The sequence below is a fragment of the Chelmon rostratus genome, chromosome 6 (genome assembly GCF_017976325.1).
Source record: "Chelmon rostratus isolate fCheRos1 chromosome 6, fCheRos1.pri, whole genome shotgun sequence".
Classification (NCBI taxonomy): domain Eukaryota; kingdom Metazoa; phylum Chordata; class Actinopteri; order Chaetodontiformes; family Chaetodontidae; genus Chelmon; species Chelmon rostratus.
Window position 1 is genome coordinate 8,541,012 of NC_055663.1, and position 12,583 is coordinate 8,553,594.

The window sequence follows — 12,583 nt, forward strand, 5'->3', positions numbered from 1 at the left end:
TTCTTCTTCTTCTCCTTTTTTAGCGGCGGTTGGCATTTGGCTTATTGGCGCATTACGGCCACCTTCTGCTCCGGAGTGCGGCTCAGGAAATACGCGACCAAATGAAATCCCTTGAAAAAACACACACTCTCAAACACACACCCAAAGCTACACGTTATCATCCAACCTCACTGATACACTGTACTGATATACTAAGATGATACTGATGTACTGATACATAATGATATATGAAATACTAAAATTATACTGATATATTTCTATCTTTTGTTTCTTTAAAGCAGCCTTTTCCAACTCAAATACACTCTGCTGTGAAAGCATTTATTCAAAGTAATTAGTACTAGTTTTTCTAACGTAGTCTCAATAGCAGTGTCTAGCTTGTCTATGGCAGTTGCCATTGTTGTTATTATTCCTCCTGGTGTCCCTCTCACAAAAGTAACTGGCAGCATTTAAGCAATAGACTTCTCTGCAGTAGTCCTGTTGCATCCAATTTGTGAGAATTACTCCCACACAAACACTTTCCTGCTATCATTTCTCAAACACATTATATGGGGGGAAATTGAATTTTAAATTGCACAGTTACTGGATATTAGACTATAGGGAGCAGCTTCCAGGGATGTGAAACTATACTGTGTGTGGTGGTTGACTCAGAGGAGGACACAGAGAAAGAGACACAGGGAAGGTAAATGCATCATGTCTGTAGGTCCTTCACAACATAGACATGTAGGGGAGTGCTGCACCAGGCCAAGAGATTTGTGTGGCAAATGTAATGGAGATGAAATGCTTGCCAGCTAATATCGATACAGTAAATTACATTCATTTGTTATATTGGGACACCTGTCTTGCAGCTTTTCTCAGTTGCTAAAGCAAATTTTCTGAAACACTGATACATTCCTCAAACATGTAATTTTGCACTGTGCAGTTCAACACTTTAGTCTTGGTCTTCACCGACTCAAAACATTTTACTCATGTCAAAATGGACAAAGCACACAATGCACTTTCAGAGTGTTTCTAATCCTTGTGAAGCTTGCTCCTTTCTGGTGTCTGCTCCATTGCATGTGAGATGAGCTGTGAATTTTAGAATCCTGATTTTCATTTGATAATTGTCCCAAAGAAAGTGAGAAAAACAGTTGTGTCTAGATCACCAGTAGTTTGTCTGTGCACTTCGAATGCATCACTGAATATGGCATCATTGCCATCATATGTCATTTTACACCAACAAAGCAAAGCCTCCCAACCAAAGGAATCCTTTTGCTAAACTGGCTTGTAGTGTAGATGTGCAAAAAATGACACTATTGTATTTGGGCCTTGACCAAAACAAAGCTGAGTCAGAGAAGACACAAGCTAAATGTAGCTGATTTGAAGTCAGTGTGGAAGTTTTTCATAAAGTGCATGAGAAGTGTTGAACAAACAAGTGTCCAAGGCATGTCCCTTTTGTGAATCAGAATTGTTCAGTTTTGTTTGAATAACTAAAGACTTGGTTTTGTACTTTGAGTATTAAAGTCTGTACAGGAAGTTCAGTGAAAGGTGGTTAAAGGTAACACTCCATGATGGGACATGACACATGGGCAGACATCCTCAAACCGTAATCACTTTGTAGCAACATTTGTCAGGCAGATGAGCTGAAAAGTGAAACAGAAGCAGAATGAGCTTAGTGAATATTCTGTGTAGCAGTAACAGCAGGAAACAAGTTGAGGTCCTGCACCTCAGTGCTGACCATCTGGCTGATGCACAGGTAAAAGATGGGTGGAGCTATGAGGGGTTACCTGAAGTCACCAAACCAATGATAGGTGTGGTAAATTCTCAAGTATTACCTCTGAAGTCCTGTCAGGTCTGAAGCTTTGAGTTACAAATCAGTGTGCACACTTTACTGGGTTTGATGCCAGAACATGCTGTTCTGCACAACAGCTAAACTCACAAAATGCACTGATAAACTCCAGTCACCCCTGACCAAGTGCATGTTAAATTCCACTTTGAACTTGAATCTCAAGCCTCTGAATATGTTCTGTCCCACTAACCCAACAGGTAATTTGTTAAATTTTGACTGGACAACTAGTCATTTCAATTTCTAGAAGGAAATTAAAACTTGCTTTTAGCCACAGCTGATGTTACCCCAGCTAGACCTTGTACTTCCTTGTCCAGGGAGTCTGGGACCTGTTCAGACCCCATTTTGTTTGCCAGACAAGTTCCATCAGAAAAAGTTGTGAAGCAGAGCTCGGTCAACATGTGCACCACATTTAGGTGATAATGGCTAATATAAGGAAAGATTATCTGAAGTTTCAGTATCCAACTTACTGCTAGATTAAAGTGTTGGGAAGTTTAAATACATGTGCAAAGCCTCCCATTTCATTTTAAAGCAATGTTCTGCCAGCTTTCCAAATAAAAACCAAGACAGTGTTAAGTCATTGTGAAATCTCATTTATTGGAATCAGGGCATCCATCAACCTTGAGTCATCTGGAACATGAGACCTGCAAAGACAGACCAAGTCAGTTGATCAGCAGCTAGCAGATATTGGTTATATTTAGGGACTTGCTTACCAGGAAGATCTTCAGAAACCACCCTTGCTTGGAGCTTTAGCAGGACTGTGTTGCACTGAAGGGGCTTGGCTGATGCGTCTGGATACTGGCATGGCTTGGGGACCGCTCTCTCCCGGGGTGTAGCTGGTTTGAGCAAATACTGCTCTTCCTCGTTGGTAGCTTGAACGAGAGCTGAAGGAGTACACTGGCTCCAGATCAGACACGTCACTGAAAACTGGCTCAGGGTTTTCAGCACCAGCAGCTGGTCCAGAACTCGAGCTCTCATCACGGGGGGCTGTAACAAACCCGTAAGAGCCGTCCCCTCCATAAGCACCAGCTGAGCTACCATAGCTGCCACCACCATAGCCGCCACCTGGAGCACTGCTATCATACCAGGTAGAAGCCTCATAAGCAACCCCGGAGCCACCAGCCCCAGGGCTGGTGTAGTGTCCCTCCCTGAAACCAGCATAGCCGTCAAATGCTGCACCCTCAGCAGTGTTGGTGTTGCTGCTGTAAACGGCTGGATAGCTGCGGTAACTGCCGGGGCCGGCCCTGGAGACGGTATCTCGAGGAGCAGGAAGTCCAGCAGCTGCGTTAGTGCTTGGGTAGGGTAGACTTGGCAGAGAGGAGCTGCTGCCCAGGTCAGAGTGCCCCCCTGTTCCACTGAACCAAGACCCAGAGGAAAGTGGCTGCCGTCTGAAGGTTGAGCCACCACTTGATCGATAACCTGAGGAAAAGGATTGTTTGAGCCACTGTTCTGTCAGGCCAACATTCATTTCAGGTAGCAGAATACAGATCTTTCCAATAGATATTGTCAGTGTTGTCTTACCTTTCCCAGCAGGAGTACAGGTAACAGCACCAATCAGCAGACATGAAATCCACAACACCCTTCAATAACACAAATTTAAGTCACAAGTTGTTCAGTTACTAAGACCATGAAGTTTGAGTTATTTTACCTACCTCATTGTAGCACAGGCAACTGGATAAATTGCAGATGAGGTTAAGGATTTGTAACTTCTTCCCAAAACACTGCACATTCAAAGGGTGAAAGTTCAAAATTCTAGTTAGCATGATGTTCATCAACAGATTATACATTGCAGCACAAACAAACATCAGCTCATACAAGCTAACAAACCTGCAGCTCTTCCTCACAGGAACTCCTCCATAGTGGCTTGAACCTACAGGAGCTGCTTTTAAATGGTGTGGGGGTTGATTGCTCAGTGGCATCAGCTGGTGGTAAAAGACACCTGTGCTGTGCTTAATTGGCCCTGATTGAGAGCAAACAATGGGTTCAAGTGGGCATCTTGAGAGCTTTCTTTGCCAGGGGGTGACACTGAACGTTTATGAATTGATGTTCATGGCAAAATGTGTCAGTTTACACAGTGTGGATCTCTGCTCTCCTGCCTTCATCTCTGTCATCTATGTTACTTGGTGCTTTGTGCTCGTTTTAGATGATAAGGCTGCCAGCACAATATATCTCATCCCTCTGTGCCATTGTTGTCCAAAAACTATTAAAAACATGTTAAACTTCATGAGCACACATTGGTTTATTTCACCTCAATCCCAGATACACAATCCTGCAGCCAGAAATACTCACAAAAGCACCAAATCTCCAGCTAAAATAAGCCCCAATAAATGCACAATTTCCTCCTGTTTGAGACATGTTTGATAAAAACCACTGAGCTTATTTTAACATTGAAACTTCTTTGCTAGCATTTGTGCAAGCTGTCTTCAGTAGGAAGCGTTAGGCTTGTGGCTGAGTGCCATAGGCAGGGAAAGAATGTCAGAAAGTATTGGGATGGCTCCTAAAAGGAACTGCTCAAATGGATTTTCCTTGAGCCAATAAAAAGTCAGACTTTCCGTTTTACTGCATCTGGAGAGCAGCATCAGTCTGTGTGGATGAGCAGAGTCGTTTATTTTTACGTTTTGTGCCACCTTTGTAATCTTATTCCCCATTCACTGCCAGTGGATCAGGTTACCAACGGTTTTTCGACTGTCATCAGACATGCTCTGCACAATGTACTCAATTATTGCATATTTTTTAATTACTGAAAGTAAATTATTTGGAGATGCAATAGAAATCATCCTTCAGCCTCTACACCTCTAACAGAGTGGACAGGTGTGTGTGTTTGACTGACAACTTCGACAGCTGAGGAGCTCAAACACACGTGCACAGGTCACTGCAGCTCACAGGCCAAGGACGGTGTTGTGTTAGCAGGGTTGTTGAAGAATAAGAACCACAGCATTCAGCATCGAAGCTGACCAATGATGACATCTTCAGATGTGTTTCAAAGCTGTTCGGTGTGCTATGCTGACTATCTAATTAGCTATCTAGCCTGCAAACTGCCATCAGCAGCAGAGGTGGCAGAGTAGTCAAAAAATGTACTCAAGTTGCAAGTGCTTTGCAAAAACAAGAACTCAATGAGAAAAAAAAATAAACTAGTCATCAACAAATAATCATGCAAGAGTATTTAATGAAAAAAATGCTTGTGTGGAGAGTAACTTAAGAAATCAAAAAAGAATGAAAAAACACCAGCACATGACTGACAGACCATGTGTGAGCCCCCACATCCAGGTCTGTTTAATCACATGAAGGCAATAAGATCAGAGACGTGTCCAAATCATCTTTCTGATAATGTCTCACTGAGGCTAATTGAGATAATACTGTAATGTTTCATCACTAATTGTCTATTAAATACAGGTGTGTTCACTTCTTCACCTCGGCCTGAGGAAGACCATCTGTGGTTGAAACATTGTCACTCATGTCCACGTGAAATTAAGGTTGGTTTTTTTTGTGTACATAATTTGGTCTTATTACTACACAAATGAGCATGATTAATTAAATGCTCACCAGTCACCCACTGTTAGCTTGGATATTTACATTACAACAGGAGCAGTAGTAGTAGTTTTGAAGCAGGATACTGTGTCTACATACAGATGCTGACATAAGGCACGGTCATATTTTTCGAATGCCATCGTCACCGAGTATTTCATGTTACATTACCATACCTTGGCTTTTGCTGAAGCAACACCCCTGGTGCTGTAACAAGTCCAATCAATGGAGGCCCCACAGGACCAAAAGGATCCACCATCAACATCCCAGTGCCAGACACAAGACATCTTGTGTCCATGCCTGACAGTGCTGTCAAATGTCTCAGGTACCACAGCAAAATCTCCTGACAGGGGGCACTGTGCAGCACAGACCACACATGTAACAGGGGTCCTACTTTATCTGATAACTTTTCATTTTGTCAGGCTAATAGCTGACATTCTGAAGTAATGGCTCTAAATTCCAGGTCAAGCTAAAGTCAGATTTTAGAGTTAAAGTCAGTGTGAACACTTCACCAGGTTTGATGCCATTAAAAAAGTCACAATTCAGTAATACCAAGACAGTAGACTTGTTACAGTATTGCTGTAATGATTTTTTAAATGTAAAAATCTTAGGTTCAACATTTAAGGGTAATACATGAAACTAAGGTTTCAGGTAATTCATGCCTGTGAATATTCTCATTCATCCAGGTCATTGTAAGCTTTAGGGCATTCAATCGGTCGCAACTGGACCTTGTCAGTTTGTCTTAGACATTTCGCCTCTCATCTGAGCAGGCTTCATCAGTTCATGCGCAACCAGACTAGAGCTGTCCTATCTAGTCTGGTTGCGCATGAACTGATGAAGCCTGATCAGATGAGAGGCGAAATGTCTAAGACAAACTGACGAGGTCCAGTTGCGAACGATTGAATGCTCTAAAGCTCAGGTAATTCATGTTTCAGCCCAGCGGAAACCCAGGTGGAGAATGCAAATGACACTCCCCTCTTCCAAGTCACCAGCAATCTGTTAACTGCTCTGGACATTTTGGCTTCAAGAACAAAATTGAACCAACCTGTGATTAAACTGAAGTTAAGCTTGCATTCAAAATGTACTGGCAACTGAGAAACTCCTGTACCAGACCAACCCAAATTCAGCTTCCTGGTACAATGAGGCAGCTGGTTGTGTGAAACCAAGTCCATATCTCCAGTGCCCCCTGACCAACTTCTCCAAGCTGAGTGCATGTATGACAGTTCATTTTAGTCTGGACCTCAATGCTACAGTGTACCACTGAACATTGGATATTGCTAGAGAGACCTGTAAAATCCTAATAGAGGCTTACTTATAGCCACGACTGATGGTTTCCCAGCCACACCCTGGCCCCATACTCTAGCCCTGTCCCAGGCAGGGTAGGTCCTATTGAGGCCCCAATTTTGTTTGCCAACCAGTTCCAGAGAAGTTGTGCAGCAGAGCTCATTCAACATGTGCACCATATTTCTGAGCAATAATGGCTAAAGCAAGCTTTCCAAAACAAAACCAAGACAGTGTTAAGTCATTGTGAAATCTCATTTATTGGAATCAGGGCATCCATCAACCTTGAGTCATCTGGAACATGAGACCTGCAAAGACAGACCAAGTCAGTTGATCAGCAGCTAGCAGATATTGGTTATATTTAGGGACTTGCTTACCAGGAAGATCTTCAGAAACCACCCTTGCTTGGAGCTTTAGCAGGACTGTGTTGCACTGAAGGGGCTTGGCTGATGCGTCTGGATACTGGCATGGCTTGGGGACCGCTCTCTCCCGGGGTGTAGCTGGTTTGAGCAAATACTGCTCTTCCTCGTTGGTAGCTTGAACGAGAGCTGAAGGAGTACACTGGCTCCAGATCAGACACGTCACTGAAAACGGGCTCAGGGTTTTCAGCACCAGCAGCTGGTCCAGAACTCAAGCTCTCATCACGGGGGGCCGTAACAAACCCGTAAGAGCCGTCCCCTCCATAAGCACCAGCTGAGCTACCATAGCTGCCACCACCATAGCCGCCACCTGGAGCACTGCCATCATACCAGGTAGAAGCCTCATAAGCAACCCCGGAGCCACCAGCCCCAGGGCTGGTGTAGTGTCCCTCCCTGAAACCAGCATAGCCGTCAAATGCTGCACCCTCAGCAGTGTTGGTGTTGCTGCTGTAAACGGCTGGATAGCTGCGGTAACTGCCGGGGCCGGCCCTGGAGACGGTATCTCGAGGAGCAGGAAGTCCAGCAGCTGCGTTAGTGCTTGGGTAGGGTAGACTTGGCAGAGAGGAGCTGCTGCCCAAGTCAGAGTGCCCCCCTGTTCCACTGAACCAAGACCCAGAGGAAAGTGGCTGCTGTCTGAAGGTTGAGCCACCACTTGATCGATAACCTGAGGAAAAGGATTGTTTGAGCCACTGTTCTGTCAGGCCAACATTCATCTCAGGTAGCAGAATACAGATCTAATAGCTATTGTCAGTGTTGTCTTACCTTTCCCCGCAGGAGTACAGGTAGCAGCACCAATCAGCAGACATGAAATCCACAACACCCTTCAATAACACAAATTTAAGTCACAAGTTGTTCAGTTACTAAGACCATGAAGTTTGAGTTATTTTACCTACCTCATTGTAGCACAGGCAACTGGATAAATTGCAGATGAGGTTAAGGATTTGTAACTTCTTCCCAAAACACTGCACATTCAAAGGGTGAAAGTTCAAAATTCTAGTTAGCATGATGTTCATCAACAGATTATACATTGCAGCACAAACAAACATCAGCTCATACAAGCTAACAAACCTGCAGCTCTTCCTCACAGGAACTCCTCTGCAGTGGCTTGAACCTACAGGAGCTGCTTTTAAATGGTTCGTAATGATGTGGGGGTTGATTGCTCAGTGCCATCAGCTGGTGGTAAAAGACACCTGTGCTGTAGTGAATTGGCCCTGATTGAGAGCAAACAATGGGTTCAAGTGGGCATCTTGAGAGCTTTCTTTGCCAGGGGGTGACACTGAACGTTTATGAATTGATGCTCATGGCAAAATGTGTCAGTTTACACAGTGTGGATCTCTTGGGACGGCTCCTAAAAGGAACTGCTCAAATGGATTTTCCTTGAGCCAATAAAAGGTCAGACTTTCTGTTCTACTGCATCTGAAGAGCAGGATCAGTCTGTGTGTATATTTTTTAATTACTGAAAGTAAATTATTTGGAGATGCAATAGAAATCATCCTTCAGCCTCTACACCTCTAACAGAGTGGACAGGTGTGTGTGTTTGACTGACAACTTCGACAGCTGAGGAGCTCAAACACACGTGCACAGGTCACTGCAGCTCACAGGCCAAGGACGGTGTTGTGTTAGCAGGGTTGTTGAAGAATAAGAACCACAGCATTCAGCATCGAAGCTGACCAATGATGACATCTTCAGATGTGTTTCAAAGCTGTTCGGTGTGCTACAGGAAGTCCAGGAAGAAGTCTCCAGGCAGGTCACAGTCTTTTAGTTCAGCCAGCAGCTGCATCAAACACTCCAGCCTCCACTGCTCCCCCGACAGCTTCTCATACAGAGCATCGTCCTCATCACTGGGAGACATGAACAGAGGAGAAGGGGAAGACGAGGGCCATACTGAATCCTTCAAAGCAGTGAGGCTTCATTCATAAAGTCGACATCCAAATTCTAAATCAACACAGTCTGCACAGGTGCAGATACAGATTAGGCTGCACATAATATCAGTATTATACTATTTGTAGAATAACATTCCAGTGGTGGCTGCATATGATTGATTCAGACTCGTGTGATCCAGTTTCTAATAACTCTGGGTTGTTGTCAATTCAAAATATTTATTGAAAAAAAAGGTCAGAATCATTTCCTAAATTCACGTTTTTTATCTTGTAATGAACTATTCTGCTTCAATCCATAGTTGATAGTGTTTAGCCATTCAAAACATGCTTAAGACAGTGCTCTTTCACAAAGATCACTGGAGAGAACATGTCAGTCACCTGCAGCTCTCTCTGGAGCAAAGTCTGGCTCCTCCAGAGATGACAGAGATGAGGCTGAAGTGGAGGTCTGCTGTCGCCTTGTTCTTCTGTCCCTGCAGGCCTGAAAGCTGCCTCAGCGCTGACAGGGCTGCCAGCGTCTCAGTGTGGCTCAGGTACCACAGCAAAATCTCCTGACAGGGGGCGCTGTGCAGCACAGAGCACACATGTAGCAGGTGTCCTACTTTCTGATTTCTGTCTGACATGTGGAAATGCAGTTTCAAACTAAGACTGTTTTGAAATCTCTCTAACATGGACAGACTAATTAAGAGAAGAGGCTGGCTTTTGTATGACAATTTCTGAATCGATTTTTGATTTGAAGTGTATTGAGGTGACATTGGAACAAAGCAAGTGATCAGACATGATTTGATATGTTGGATTGTCAGAGTCTTAACGTTAGTGTTGACCGCCTGTTTCACTATGTGCTGTTGGACCTGTGACCACTGGTGCAATGCACCATAGAAAGGAGAGACCTTCCTGAGAGGCAACTTGGACCTTAGGTAGAATTTATTGAAACTTAAAGTACTGCACAGTATGGTAATTAAATTCATGTATTTTTACAGTCTGCTCAATGTAGACGAAGAACTGATTTGGGCCTATTTGACTATGAGAACAGACCTGTTTTAGTGAGTCAACTTGTTCTTTCTCCTTTTGCCCTGCTGCCAAACAGCCTGTACAAATGATGTCCATGACTATAGCACTGAGCTAACTGAAACATGGAGACTGAACTCAGCACTTCAAAACAATACATTTGCCTATTTTGTGTTAGATTTTATGTGTTTTGCTGTGTTTTGAACACCTGTCGGCTACCTACAAGAAGACTCAAAATTATTCTGCAGTTCAGTGCATTTCTTTGAGATGTTTACAAGTGACTCGTGATAACGGGAGCTTTGCTCTGTCCATGGTGGCGAAAGATGCACCTCAAGAGATACAAAGAAAGGCCTTTTTACTCTAAGTCGTGCATTACATGCAGACAAGACACTGTCATATCTTTCAAATGCCATCGTCACTGAGCATTTCAATATGTTCCATTGCCATACCTTGACTTTTGCTGAAGCAACACCCCTGGTGCTGTAACAAGTCCAATCAAGAGGCCCCACCACCAGACATCCTCAGACATCTTGTGTCCATGCCTGACAGTTCTGTCAAATGTCTCAGGTACCACAGCAAAATCTCCTGATAGGGGGGTCCTACTTTTTCTGATAACTTCATTTTGTCAGGCTAATAGCTGACATTCTGAAGTAATGGCTCTGAATCCCAGGTCAAGCTAGTCAGATTTTAGAGTTAGTCAGTGAACACTTCACCAGGTTTGATGCCATTAAAAAAAAGGCACAATTCAGTGATACCATGACTTTCTACACAGTATAGCTGTAACCATTTTTAAATGCAAAAATCTTTAGTCAACATTTTAGGGTATTACATGAAACTGAGGTTTCAGGTAGTTCATGTTCCAGCCCAGCAGAAACCCAGGTGGAGAATGCAAATGACACTCCCCTTGTTCAAGTCACCAGCAATCTGTTAACTGCTCTGGACATTTTGGCTTCAAGAACAAAATTGAACCAACCTGTGATTAAACTGAAGTTAAGCTTGCATTCAAAATGTACTGGCAACTGAGAAACTCCTGTACCAGACCAACCCAAATTCAGCTTCCTGGTACAATTTGAGGCAGCCGATTTTGTAAAACCAAGTCCATATCTCCAGTGCCCCCTGACCAACTTCTCCAAGCTGAGTGCATGTATGACAGTTCATTTTAGTCTGGACCTCAATGCTACAGTGTACTACTGAACATTTGGATATTTCTAGAGAGACCTGTAAAATCCCAATAGAGGCTTACTTATAGCCACGACTGATGGTTTCCCAGCCACACCCTGGCCCCATACTCTCTAGCCCTGTCCCAGACAGGGTAGGTCCTATTGAGGCCCCAATTTTGTTTGCCAACCAGTTCCAGAGAAGTTGTGCAGCAGAGCTCATTCAACATGTGCACCATATTTCTGAGCAATAATGGCTAAAGCAAGCTTTCCAAAACAAAACCAAGACAGTGTTAAGTCATTGTGAAATCTCATTTATTGGAATCAGGGCATCCATCAACCTTGAGTCATCTGGAACATGAGACCTGCAAAGACAGACCAAGTCAGTTGATCAGCAGCTAGCAGATATTGGTTATATTTAGGGACTTGCTTACCAGGAAGATCTTCAGAAACCACCCTTGCTTGGAGCTTTAGCAGGACTGTGTTGCACTGAAGGGGCTTGGCTGATGCGTCTGGATACTGGCATGGCTTGGGGACCGCTCTCTCCCGGGGTGTAGCTGGTTTGAGCAAATACTGCTCTTCCTCGTTGGTAGCTTGAACGAGAGCTGAAGGAGTACACTGGCTCCAGATCAGACACGTCACTGAAAACTGGCTCAGGGTTTTCAGCACCAGCAGCTGGTCCAGAACTCGAGCTCTCATCACGGGGGGCCGTAACAAACCCGTAAGAGCCGTCCCCTCCATAAGCACCAGCTGAGCTACCATAGCTGCCACCACCATAGCTGCCACCTGGAGCACTGCTATCATACCAGGTAGAAGCCTCATAAGCAACCCCAGAGCCACCAGCCCCAGGGCTGGTGTAGTGTCCCTCCCTGAAACCAGCATAGCCGTCGAATGCTGCACCCTCAGCAGTGTTGGTGTTCCTGCTGTAAACGGCTGGATAGCTGCTGTAACTGCCGGGGCCGGCACTGGAGACGGTATCTCGAGGAGCAGGAAGTCCAGCAGCTGCGTTAGTGCTTGGGTAGGGTAGACTTGGCAAAGAGGAGCTGCTGCCCAGGTCAGAGTGCCCCCCTGTTCCACTGAACCAAGACCCAGAAGAAAGTGGCTGCCATCTGAAGGCTGAGCCACCACTTGATCGATAACCTGAGGAAAAGGATTGTTTGAGCCACTGTTCTGTCAGGCCAACATTCATTTCAGGTAGCAGAATACAGATCTAATAGCTATTGTCAGTGTTGTCTTACCTTTCCCGGCAGGAGTACAGGTAGCAGCACCAATCAGCAGACATGAAATCCACAACACCCTTCAATAACACAAATTTAAGTCACAAGTTGTTCAGTTACTAAGACCATAAAGTTTACTAATTGAGTTATTTTACCTACCTCATTGTAGCACAGGCAACTGGATAAATTGCAGATGAGGTTAAGGATTTGTTTGTTATTGTTCCCAATACACTGCACATTCAAAGGGTAAAAGTTCAAAATTCTAGTTAGCATGATG